The 11,766-nt window shown below is 44.7% G+C and overlaps 1 long non-coding RNA gene across 1 annotated transcript; it reads right to left on the bottom strand.

Annotated features, from left to right (window-relative positions):
* Nucleotides 1-9,342: 9,342 nt before the first annotated feature.
* Nucleotides 9,343-11,679, bottom strand: LOC144367802 (uncharacterized). The gene is made up of 2 exons (XR_013427290.1): nt 11,063-11,679; nt 9,343-9,795 (listed from the first exon to the last, which is right to left on the bottom strand). It is a non-coding gene; the product is annotated as an uncharacterized LOC144367802 (long non-coding RNA).
* Between the last annotated feature and the right edge of the window lie 87 nt (nt 11,680-11,766).

Here is an 11,766-nt window from a genome sequence, read left to right as displayed (position 1 = left end):
CGGAGCACAACTTCTCATTCCTCTAGCTGTACATGCTTTGGACCAGTTGATTTCTAAGTTTTCTTCTCCAATCCTGAATATATGGAAGGATCTTCCCTGTGGGCTTGCTAGAAGGCTAGAAATTCTCTTGGTCATTTCAGTAACTTTACTTATCTTAAAATAATAAAGATGACAATAACAAGTTAAACACATCTAATCCATTCCCAAATCCGTAATGCTCCAAAGTCCAAAACTGTTTGAGCTATGACATGATGCTATGTGTAGGAAATTCTGCACCTGTTTTCAAGTGACAGGTTGTATGTGTGCCTGCATTTTGGCTGCAACCTGTCACCTGAAAACAGGTTTTAGCCCAAAATGTAGGCACACTAACAATATTGTATAAAATTACGTTCAGGGTATTAGTATAGGGTATATATTCAGAAATGAATTTTGTGTTTAGACTTGAGTTATATCCCTGAGATCTCTCATTATGCATATGCAAATATTTTAAAGTCCCAACAAATCAAAAATCTGAAACACTTCTGGTCCTAAGCATTTCAGGTAAGGGATACGCAACCTGTATTGTGAAGTTTAAGTGCGTTGATTCATGCAGAGCTTTTAGAACAATGTCAGTCACCTGTTAAGGACTTGACAAATATTTGCTATTTCCATTACTATCTGCTTCACCGTGACAATGATTTATAGATCAGTTTACGTTCCAGATTTACCCTAGAAGAAACAGAAAAGCCAAAGAAGGAAGTCTCCTGGAGTGGGTGGGAGCCCAACCAGTCCTTGGGGACACAGGTTTTCGGATCTGAGCCTCCGTAGCTGGATCCTGCCCTGAATGTGGCTCCAACATTGCTGTGTCTCTCTCTAGGTGAGACTCGGTAGAATGCATTTTGCAGTTGGCAAATGGACATTACCAACTCAAGACATTATTATCAAAGGCTCCAAATTTGGAGGGAGATGTGTCAGATCTGAGGTCCACTTGCTGGCTGAATTATGCCAGGTGAGCCGCCTAGAGCCTTGTCATGTTCTCCATTCAACTGGGGAAAAAGACTGCCCTGTTGTTACCAGCCACCACAAAAACATCAATACTAATTCATGTGCATCTACAATTCAAATCATCATTCCCTGAAAGGATAAAAATGTTTCATTTCTTTGAGTAGAGAGTTCCCCCAAGATTTCCCTAGCAGTCGTTGTTCTGTTTAGTTGCAGGAACATGTAAATCATGTTGCTATTCTTAGTTACCCAGATGAGAAGACAGTGTTCACTGTGGGCTTGCTCTCTGACTTTCAGATCAGACCTCTGCAGATGTGGCAAAAAGGGTGAAGCTTTTGATATCAGGCTTCTGCCTTTTCTTTCATGAATAAGTGATGTGCACGGTCCCCACTGCTACTCCAACCTGGAAAAAGTGTGTGGTAAGAAAATTTTGTTTCCAGACCCCCACTGAGTTATATGTCCCCCCAAAGATATGCTGAAGTTTGACCCCTGACTCACAGGTTTGCAAAAGTAATTAAGATATCATTAGAGTGGAGCCTAATTGATAAGAATGGTGTCCTTATGAGAAGGAGACACTTAATACAGATCGCAGGGAAAACACCAGGTGACAATGAGGCAGAGACTGAAGTGGTACATTTTAAGCCAAGAAACTCTTGGAGACACCAGATACTGGAAGGGGCCAGAAAGGATCCTTCCTTAGAGGATCCAGAGAGAAATGGCTCTGTCAATACCTTGAACTTGGGCTTCTCTAGGGAGGCTGCCAGCATCTTGCCAGGGGGGTCCTTCTTCCTGCCCCGGAGGGTGTAAGCCACTGGAGAAAATAAGTCAGAAATAATTAGTGAAGAAAAAAAGACACAGAGTCAGAAAAATAGTTTTAAAGCAGAGCGCCTGATAGACTCAGCCCAGCAGGAACTGGGGTTGGACAATTAGAAAATGGCTCCCATGGTTTATTTAAGGGGGTATCTCAAAGGCAGAGATAAAGTTTCAGCGGTGAAGTCTTGCTTCGTGATGTGTTGCAGTCAGCAGGTTGATTGAAATCTTGGCAGGTCACACCCATCTCTGAGGGGCTGTGTGGCTACAGCAGGTCACCCCGTCTCCGGCGCTGTGTGGGACCAGGCAGAGCTGAACAGAAATTCACGTGTATGTGGGACTGCCACAGGAAGTTCCCAAACACCAGATGTTCCTATTCAGTAGGCTGTGGTGCCAATGTAGTCCACACACCACCCACAGAGGGCTCTCAACAGATTTCTAATCACAGATCTGAGAAATAATAGATTTCTATCGTTTTTTTAAACCACTCTAGTTTATAGTACTTTGTTACAGCAGCCACAGGAAACTAATACACACACTGTCCTCATTCTGTCCTCATCTCTTTACTTGCTTAGTTATTTAAACCTTTCTTTGAAAAGCTCTTGTCTGTCCAAAGCCTCAGAAAAGAATGGAAACTAAGCCTCCTTTACACTGAGGTAAGTGAGCTGGAAATGGTGTAACGTGGTAGCTCTCTCAGGCCACTGGCTTCTGGGGCTCACACTCCTACAGTAAAGGAATCAGTGGAACAATAGACACATTGCCTGGCTAGGAATCAGTTGACCCCTTTTGGCATCTCAGTTCACGTCAAAGCTACGTAAATGCAAAGATATCTTTCAGATTTGACACTTGTTGATTATTTGAGTCTATGAATGAAGCTCCAAAGGTGGAGTCTCAGATTTTTATCTTGATGGAGAGAATGATTTTGCTTTATCTAGAGCCTTCTGTCTCGGTTGACATCAGTTGATTCTCTCCATTTTTTAATCAGTTCAAGCCCTCAGTGTCTCTCTCCAGATTGTTATAATGTTCCTTAAGGACATCACTTCCTTTGATCCTCCCTACAATCTGCCAAAGTGATAGTCTGGCTTAATTTGCATAATTTCTCTGTGAAGTCTAGCGTTAACGACTTCAGACAAATCAACCATCAGAGCCCTATGGAAGACTCCGTGGAACTTGTACCTAAGCTTTCTTTGTCTCTCCAGACTCCTCCCCCACCACATCCTTCACTTGACTCACATTTCTCACCTCCTCGCTCCCTATGAATACTTAAGCTTCTGCCCTTGTGTGGTTTTGATGAGGCCCTTCCTCCAGGGTGAAAGGCCCTGCCCTCATGCAACCCTGTTGCTGCTCTACCCATCCTTCAGGGACCACTCCTAACCAGACTCCACGCCCCTTTCTCTGTCTTGCACAAATACTTTTTAGCAGTGTCCCAAGTTTTCTTTTGCTGTAACCTGTTATTTATAAACCCAGTTTTATCCACTGTTTGTCACCTTCTTGAGGACAGATTTGGTATCATATTTATCTTCCTATTTCTATTTCCTACTCGACTGTCTGGTACATGGTGTTTTTAAATCAACCTTCACTGATATGCATTGGATTTTCCAAATGCAATCAGTTATTTCAGGTAGTCAAAAGAAATGTTCTCATTGGCCTTGAAAACTGTTTATTGTATTTCTCACTTTGCTAAAAATCTGCCAACAGTTAAGTGGAAATAAATACAAGTGGGTCACAGTAGTCATAGAGTTGCAAGTCTCTCTATTTTTTTGTACCTAAAATTCACTTTTTGACTTTTCCCTGGATTTGAAAATGGGAATCCTGCCTCATCATCTCATTACCATAAGTCTGTGTTCATGAAGCTTCCTGGTGACTCTTGGGACAAAGTTCACCTGAGCTGGGGGACAGACATGGACCAGAACCCAGCAATGATGTTCAAAGTCCCTGAGCATGGGGCCTCTGAAAATTTCTTCAATGTCTGAAAAGTTCCTCTTGTTCTCAGCTCTCTTGCTCTACTCTTATGATATAAAAATATATGGTTGGGGCTGGGGCTGTAGCTCAGTGGCAGAGCACTTGCCTCACATGAGTGAGACATTGGGTTGTAACCTCAGCATCACATAAAAGGTAAATAAATAAAATACAACTAAAAAAAATCTTAAAACTATGCTCAATTTATCGTATAAACACAGAGTAGCTGATTTTCTCAGATTAGTTGGATTTTTTAGAAGCCCAGTATTTGTCCCTTTCTACTTGAGAACCTTGACTTATCTCATCTATAAGACACACGGAGCAGAGTAGGAGGAAGTGTGGTGAGGGAGACGCCCATCTTTTCTCTCTTCACCTTCCCTTTCTTTCCTTCCATCCCCACCCCAGGCTTGGGGAGGCTTCAACTCTGGAAGAATACGTATCTTTCTCACTAGGCTCCTAGCTGTGTGCCCATCTAGAACACATTACGGTCTCACATAGTCTCACCCAAGGAGATGACTGTCCTTGCCACATCCATCATGGCATCTGCAAGGCAGCACCACACCCTTGCCACATCCATCATGGCATCCACAAGATAGCAGGTACAGAGGAGGATGCGGAACAAATGGGCCAAGGCAGAGCATATCAGAGACCCAGGTCTTTCCAGAGATCCAGTAGCAGCACAGAGAGAATGAGAAGGCCTGTGTCTGGGCAGAAGCCTGTGGTTTGGATGAAAAGGCTACAGAGTATAAAACAAAGAATTATAATTTGAGGCACATGTAGCTATAACAGATATGGGCCATGGGTATCTGCCAAATACCCCAGAAAAAGATGGGACAGAATTATTCAGAACTAAGCAGGAGCCAATCCGGTGAGTCCAGGGATAAAACCAGGCTACCCAAGTCCCAGGGACCCCAGGGAGGAAGCTCACTGCCCACAGGCCCCTCCGTTCCAGCGGAAGGCAGCCTCTCTTCTGTGGTCTCCCTCTCAAGAAATCTCTTCTACGTCCACCCGTCATCTTAATAAACAAAACAAAGATAAAACAGGGCTTTGGGGAGTTTAAATTTGGAATTCACTGAATATGTATGCAAAAGAGGCTGAATTTGGATAAAAGAGACCATTTAAAATTAGCCAAGTCTCAGGCCTATTTAATAGGCCATCATTTTCTTTTATTTATGTATTTAATTGCATACATTTTCTTAAGACATCAGCAAGGGTAGAAGCTCAAAAATAAGATATCCTTGGCCACAGATAAGAATGAAAGTGTCGATTCTTTGCACATCTGAGTTGTGAATAAGCCTCACATAATCTTACTCTATCTCCCGCAGACACCTGATATTAAGACCCTTGATGTAAGCAGTATCAAACCACAGATGTCTGCAAGACAAACATTTATTAGCCTAAGTGAGTTTTATTTTTATCTCGAATGGGAGCCAAACGATCGCCTTCTTGGACTTTATCTCCTTTGCACCTCTATCTAGGAACTCAGAGAGACCCTGTCTCTAAATAAAATACAAAAAAAGGGCTGGGGAGTGGCTCAGTGGTCGAGTGCCCCTGAGTTCAATCCCTGGTACCCACCCAACCTCCCCCCCAAAGAAAGAGAAAATAAAAGAAAGAAAGTCAAAAGAATAAGTCTGGTTCATTCTAAACCTTGGCCTCCCCACGTGACAGCCTTCCTTGCCCTCTCTTAGCTCAGGGCTGACTTCTTGGAAACCTGAAGCAAGGAAAGAGGGGGTGGGGTTTGTTTCCTCTCTCTCTTTGCTTCACTTCCTTGCGAACTCATGATCTGCTATTTGGGGATGGGTGGTGTTCAAGAAGTGGGGACAGGATGGGAGCGTTTATGACAAAGGGTACAATCCTCTGTGAGCGGCTGTTACAGTGGGCTGGTGCCCCCTGGGCAGGGCCCATGTCCAACGGCTGCCTCTTCCTCTTGAGCAGTATCTTTGAAGCTTCTTTAGAGACTTGTCCACCTGAACCTGCAGGTCCCAGGTGCAATGACGTCTCCTCCAGCCAGCTACTTGTTACTCCCTTGCTCTTCCGGGTATTCCTCATTCCTGTGGAGATTCCCTCCTAGATGTCCTCTCAGTGTGGTCACCTTCGAAATAATCCAGTGGTACACGTGAAACCCTGAAAAACACACAGATTTCCCAGCTGAAATCTTAGTGCACAGGCTGCTTCCAGTATGGCTCCAGACTCTCACCTTCAGACATTTGAAAATATGAGCCAAGGACCGGTCCATGGCCCTCCAAACTCCAGGGGACACATGTGAAACTTTCTCATGGATGATCTGGATTCCTCTCTCAGTTTATTTGGGGGAATGAAAAAGAAAGTAAACAGTACACTAAAAACTCTACTTAAAGAAATTCCCTGTTACGTATTTCTTATTACTTGATGAATTCTTGGCTCAGTATTATAAAGCACAGATGTGCAAGAGGAGCTAGTAATGATGGCAGTAAGCCATTTAACTCTTTAAATAAGTCTTGCACAAATGTTCTAGCACTTATTGTTCCAGGCTTTGGTGCTTCTGCCCAAACTGAGATCATTTGAAAAATCATACTTATGACTAAGAGACATACTAAAGATTTTTATAGTGGAGAAATGAGAATCTACATTAGCTCCTCACAACAGTGACAAACACCAAATAAATCCCCACTAAGCATTTCAATTCTTTCCAAAGTTACCTAGTCTCAGTTTCACTGAAATTGAATCTTGATTCTTTTCCAGCAAGATATAAGATAGCAGTGTCTATTCTTTGGTCTGTGTCTGAATCTACAGCTAAATTTATCTATATCCACAGAGAGTTTTATCCCTTGCCCCCATTTACAGAAGGGACTTATATTACTGAGCTTACTTTATGCCATGGTTTTCAACTTACTGGTAATTTTCAAGTGACAAAGTTTATATATACACAATGGAATATTACTCAGCCTTAAAGAAAATGAAATTATGGCATTTGCAAGTAAACTAATGGATCTGGAGGATTTCATGCTAAGTGAAATAAGCCAATCCCCCTCCAAACCAAAGGCCGAATGTTTTCTCTGATAGGCGGATGCTAACACACAATAGCGGGGTGGAGGCTAAGGAAGAATAGATGTACTTGTGGTTAGACAGAGGGGAGTGGAGGGAGGGGAGGGGATATGGGGGTAGGAAAGAGAGTAGAATGAATTGGACATTATTACTCTATATGCATATATGATTATACAACCAGTGTGATTCTACATTGGGTACAACCAGAAGAATGAGAAGTTGTACTCCATTTGTGTCTGATATGTCAAAATGCATTCTACTTTCACGTACAACTAATTAGAACAAATAAAAATAAATAAAACAGAATAGTAATTAAAAATAATAGCAATTACAATGTTAAACCAATTATAAATCATAATCATATTACATATAATTAGTAATGTTATAGTAAATGATGGATCAAGTATTAATATTAAGCAAACATTAAGTATGGAGGCTGTATTAATAATTATAGGAATATAACAGGAACTATGGATAAAAATTTTCTTAAAATTTTTAAATTTATACTGCAGCATTGAAAATATAGTACTTGGGTCTTAAAAGAAAAGATTGTCATTAATTTATTTTGAACTCATATCCTCCTCCTTCCGACAGCCAAGGACAGTGCCTGATGCCCAGGAGATAATCAGTAGCTATGGTTAAATTAATGATGCTTCATTGAAAATCTTATTACCAACTTTGAGAGTTCTGAGAATAAAGCTGGCGGGATGTTCACAGGCTGCTGTCCTTTCTCCTTGTCCTACAGGTTTTATATCCATAGACCAATCAGCGTGCGTGTGTGTGCACTCGTGCGCGCGCGCGCGCGCACACACACACACACACACACACACACACACACACACGATTCTCAATGAAAACAAAAAAATTCTCTCCACTGAGGAAGCACATGGAAAGTACTGTCTGTTGGAGTTTGGTCCCGACAGACCAGGTGGGTGCGCTCCCAGGGGGGCTGCTGCAGAGTTCAGAGTGGGGAGCTTCGGCAGCGGGGACAGAGCTCTAACAAGGCTGGGTAGAATCTAGTCTAGAGAGATGGGATCAGCAGATCTGGATTGGGAGCAGGCAGAGGCTCATCTCTGCTGAAAGTCTGGATCTCAGAAGCCTCCCAAGAGTTCTACTGCCAGAGCAGGGGAGCCAGTCCTCCAAGGGTCTGGAACCTTCCACTGCCATGAATAGAACCCTTCCTGGCTTCATCCCCAAGGGTATTCACGCCCACCTGCTCAGTTTCCTCACTCTCTTCAGTTGATCATTGAATTCAAAGGAAGTGAGTTACTCTCCTCTTGGTCTCTCTGACTTGAATCCCCATGGGGACAATCTTCTCTGTGCCTGCTTCACTTATGTTCTTCTAGGTACACCACAGGCCACGCAGTAGGGGCTGAGACAACATGGCGACGTGTGCTGTGGTCTCCCAGGCTCCTGCCTCCTCAGCATGGCTCCTGCCCCAGTTCTGCACTTGCCAACTGAGAAAGGCAGGCTGCTTTTCAAATACCAGCTCACTGGGCAGCCTCTGGATCAGCTCAGTTCTGGATCAGCTGAGGCTGCTTTTCTGTTCTATAGGTATTTTAAGCCAAATTTGTTCATTGTGTTTCTGTGTGTGTGTGTGTGTGTGTGTGTGTGTGTGTGTGTGTGTGTGTTCCCTCCCCTCTGTGATGAACCAGCTGCTGGGATGCTGCTACAACCAGCTTGGTTCTTTGTTCAAGGACCCTAATTCCTGAGTCTCTAGGAGACTCTGTCCAATACTGAACCCCAGTGAATCCTGTCTTTCACCCCTTTGCTGAGACGCAGCACTCCACTGCTTGAATTCCAAGCCTCAGAGCAACTGGAAATTTAGTCTTTCACTGTCTTGAATTCTTCCTGGCCTGCATGCTCTCAGACATCCTTCCCATCTCTGCCTTCTCTTCCATTTCCAACCAAGCTTTGGTTAATAAAAGCAGAGGGAGGAGTTGAAAGGGAAGCTGTTCCTGCCCAGGTCACAGGCAACAGGAATGATGCAGATGCAGAAGGGGATCTGCAGACCCTGAAGAAGAGGACTCAGGGCTGGGTACACAGACAGGGTCCACTTGGTCATGCAAGTCAACCCCTCCGTGAGGAGGGACTGGAATTTCACGGCTCAGTATGCCCAAGGCTAGGGAGGAAGCACCAGGGTGAGCTGTGCATGTGACTCCTTAGGGGACTCTCATGTCACCACTGGTACAACCCCTACCCCCTCCAGGCCGGAGCAGCATAGTGCAGTGAGGTCCAGTAACCTCAGGGACACCTCCCAGTCGGGGGCCAACTTCTCAGAAAGCTCCTCTTGACTCTCTTCCCATGGCCCTATGCTGAGCCATTTGTTCTGACATGATCAGAATGTGGACTGTTAATCTGGGCTTTATCTTTCATGAAGTCTAAATTCAGGAGCAGGGCAGCCCTGCCCTGGAACACGCAGGCCCTGTGCAAGGCCAAGCCACCTTGGGAGGGAGGCAGCCTCGCCTGCTTGGTGCTTCTCTGAGGTGCCAACATGTGAACTCTTTGCTTTGCTATCACTTTTGAATTTCCAGTGAAAAGAGGAACACAAAGGTGGATTAAGCAAGATTAAATTAGTTAAATGTATATTTAGTAAAAGGCAGAAATGAAAACTGATCATCTTAGCAAAAAAAAAAAAAAAAAAAAGTATAAATCCTACGCAACCAAAGTTCCAAGAATGGGTCAGAGTATCTTGTTGGAGGTCACACAGCTGGAAAGTGACTGAAGTGAACTGGAATCGGGTCTGCCCACCTCCAACGTCCAGGCGCTTGGCCTCTGTGCTTAACGCTTCTGTTTAGGGATGATTTCAGTTAAGTCCAGAAAAGTACAGCTTGAAGTTCCAGGATGGAACACACTGGGAACACGAGGACAGTGAAGGCCAGTTTTCGTGCCAGCAGGACATAGACAGCTCGCTGGATGCAGAGTGGACAGCCAGGCTGATAGGTTTTCCTCCCTGTGGAGTCTACTCTTTGTACTACTGTCACCTGTCCTCCATCCTCCTGGACCCCTCATTGCAAACACCTGTCAAAGAGGAGACAGTTATGAGTTTCCTGTGCCCCCGGGGGAGACCACAGTCCTATCCTGTCTGTCCTCAGCATCCACAAGGGTCTCCAGAATGACAGGGTCACTGCTGGCCTTTTAAGAAGTCATTAGCGCCTCTTAGGAGATTAGAATCTTTTGCAATAAACAGCCCTAAAATTTGATGATTTAAAATATTAATAATAATCAACCAGCCATAAGTAATGGAGTGCCTATTAACAGGCCATGCATGTGACTGCAACATGTACAGTTGCAAAATACTATGGGTCAATTGCTCCTAGAAAGCTCCTCCAGGAGACGCCCCGTTTTCCTGATAAACGTCTCAGGACGTCAGTCCCAGCGGACCGTAGAAGACAGCAGGGCAGGGCCGAGAGACGGCATTTCTGGTACATCTGTGGGCTCACCGATGCTCTCCGCCTGGTCACTCTTCAGGCATTCATGGAACTGTCAACCATTTAGGGCGCGCCGGGCGCAGGGACTATTCAGAGGGACAACTCAGATGTTCTGCACTGTTCTCACGAAGCCCACTATCAATGGTCACCACTATTTGCCGGAGGGATTTCACCTTGATGCCAGTCCAGCGGGACGTGGAGCTTGCCTTCCTGACAGTATCAGAGAGAGTGGCTTCAGTTGCTGTCATAATTGTCCACAGCACACAGCTTTGAGCTTCCCCCGTCAGTCTGTGTCCCCTGGCCCAGCTCCCTTCTCTGGGCAAATCTCTTCCTGAGAACCCCTTCTCCATTCCCTGAACCTCTCCACTCCTGAATCTTCCGTCTTCATTCTCCTCCACTCCCCTGGCTGGGCCTCTCATTGCCCGGAACTGCTCCTCCTCTAAAACCTTGAACAGCCTTCTCCAGGCTCTGAGCCACCTCCGTGACCTTGAACTTCCCAATGCTCTTCTTTCCCCAAGTCCTGCCTCCTTGAAGTCCTTTTCTCCAGGGCTTCTGATTTCCCTTTGTAGCAACCCACCTGCTGGCTTCGCGCAGCCTTGAAACCACTTGCGTTGGTGCCTCAGCTGGAAGCCCTGGTTTTATGATGCCACCCACAATGCAGGCTTTACAACCCAATGCTGAAAAGTGGATTAATTTCTCCTGGTCTTTATCTAGGGCCCCTTTTCCTCTGAGTACTTATTTCAGAGCTTCGCTACATTTTAGAAGCTTCTAGCCTAATACAGCCTCCCTGGCTCACATGAGGCGACTTACTGCCCATTTCACCCCCAGACACCGTGACGGTCGGGCAAGTCTCATACCTTCTGTTTGAGATCTCCTCTGCACCTCTGACTGGTACAGAGTGCTCTCCTCCTGGGTCTCTGTGACTCCCTAGGCTCTACCTCCATTCCACGTCCTCCTACATGCTGTATAGCCAGATCACATGCTCTGACATGCACAACACCCTTTAGTCCTTTATGTCCTCTGGGATCATGTCCTTTCCAGCTACAGAGGCTTCCTTTCCCTTCTTAATGTTCTTGACTCTGTCAGTAAAATAAATAAATAAATAAATAAAATATATATATATATTTGGTGCTGGGGATCGAACCTAGGGCCCTGTGCATGCAAGGCAAGCACTCTATCAACTGAGCTATATCCCCAACCCCTGTAACATATTTTATTGGGGCAAAGTGCTTTATCTTTCCTTCCCACTTCTTTCACTCAATTGTCCAAGTGAGAGGGGGAGAAATATATTTCCGTATCCTGAGACCTGGGCTTGTCTGCTCACAGGTCTTATGAAGGCTTTCATCCTTCAAGTGTAAAGTCAGTTGTCCACATCATGCTCCTAAAGGATGGAGCCGAATGCATAGGATCTTGGATTCCAGTTGCCTCCTAATTTGGCTTCATCAAATAGTAAAGCTGCTATTTTGAGCCTCTTCTAAATTCTGCGTCTGTTACTGCATTGAAACAGAAACTAGAGAGGGAAGAATGTGAGTAATTAGCATTTACAAACCCATTTATAATA

The sequence above is a fragment of the Ictidomys tridecemlineatus genome, chromosome 11 (assembly GCF_052094955.1).
Source record: "Ictidomys tridecemlineatus isolate mIctTri1 chromosome 11, mIctTri1.hap1, whole genome shotgun sequence".
Taxonomy (NCBI): domain Eukaryota; kingdom Metazoa; phylum Chordata; class Mammalia; order Rodentia; family Sciuridae; genus Ictidomys; species Ictidomys tridecemlineatus.
The sequence above is the reverse complement of the archived record's forward strand: the minus strand, read 5'-3'. Positions and strand labels throughout refer to the sequence as shown.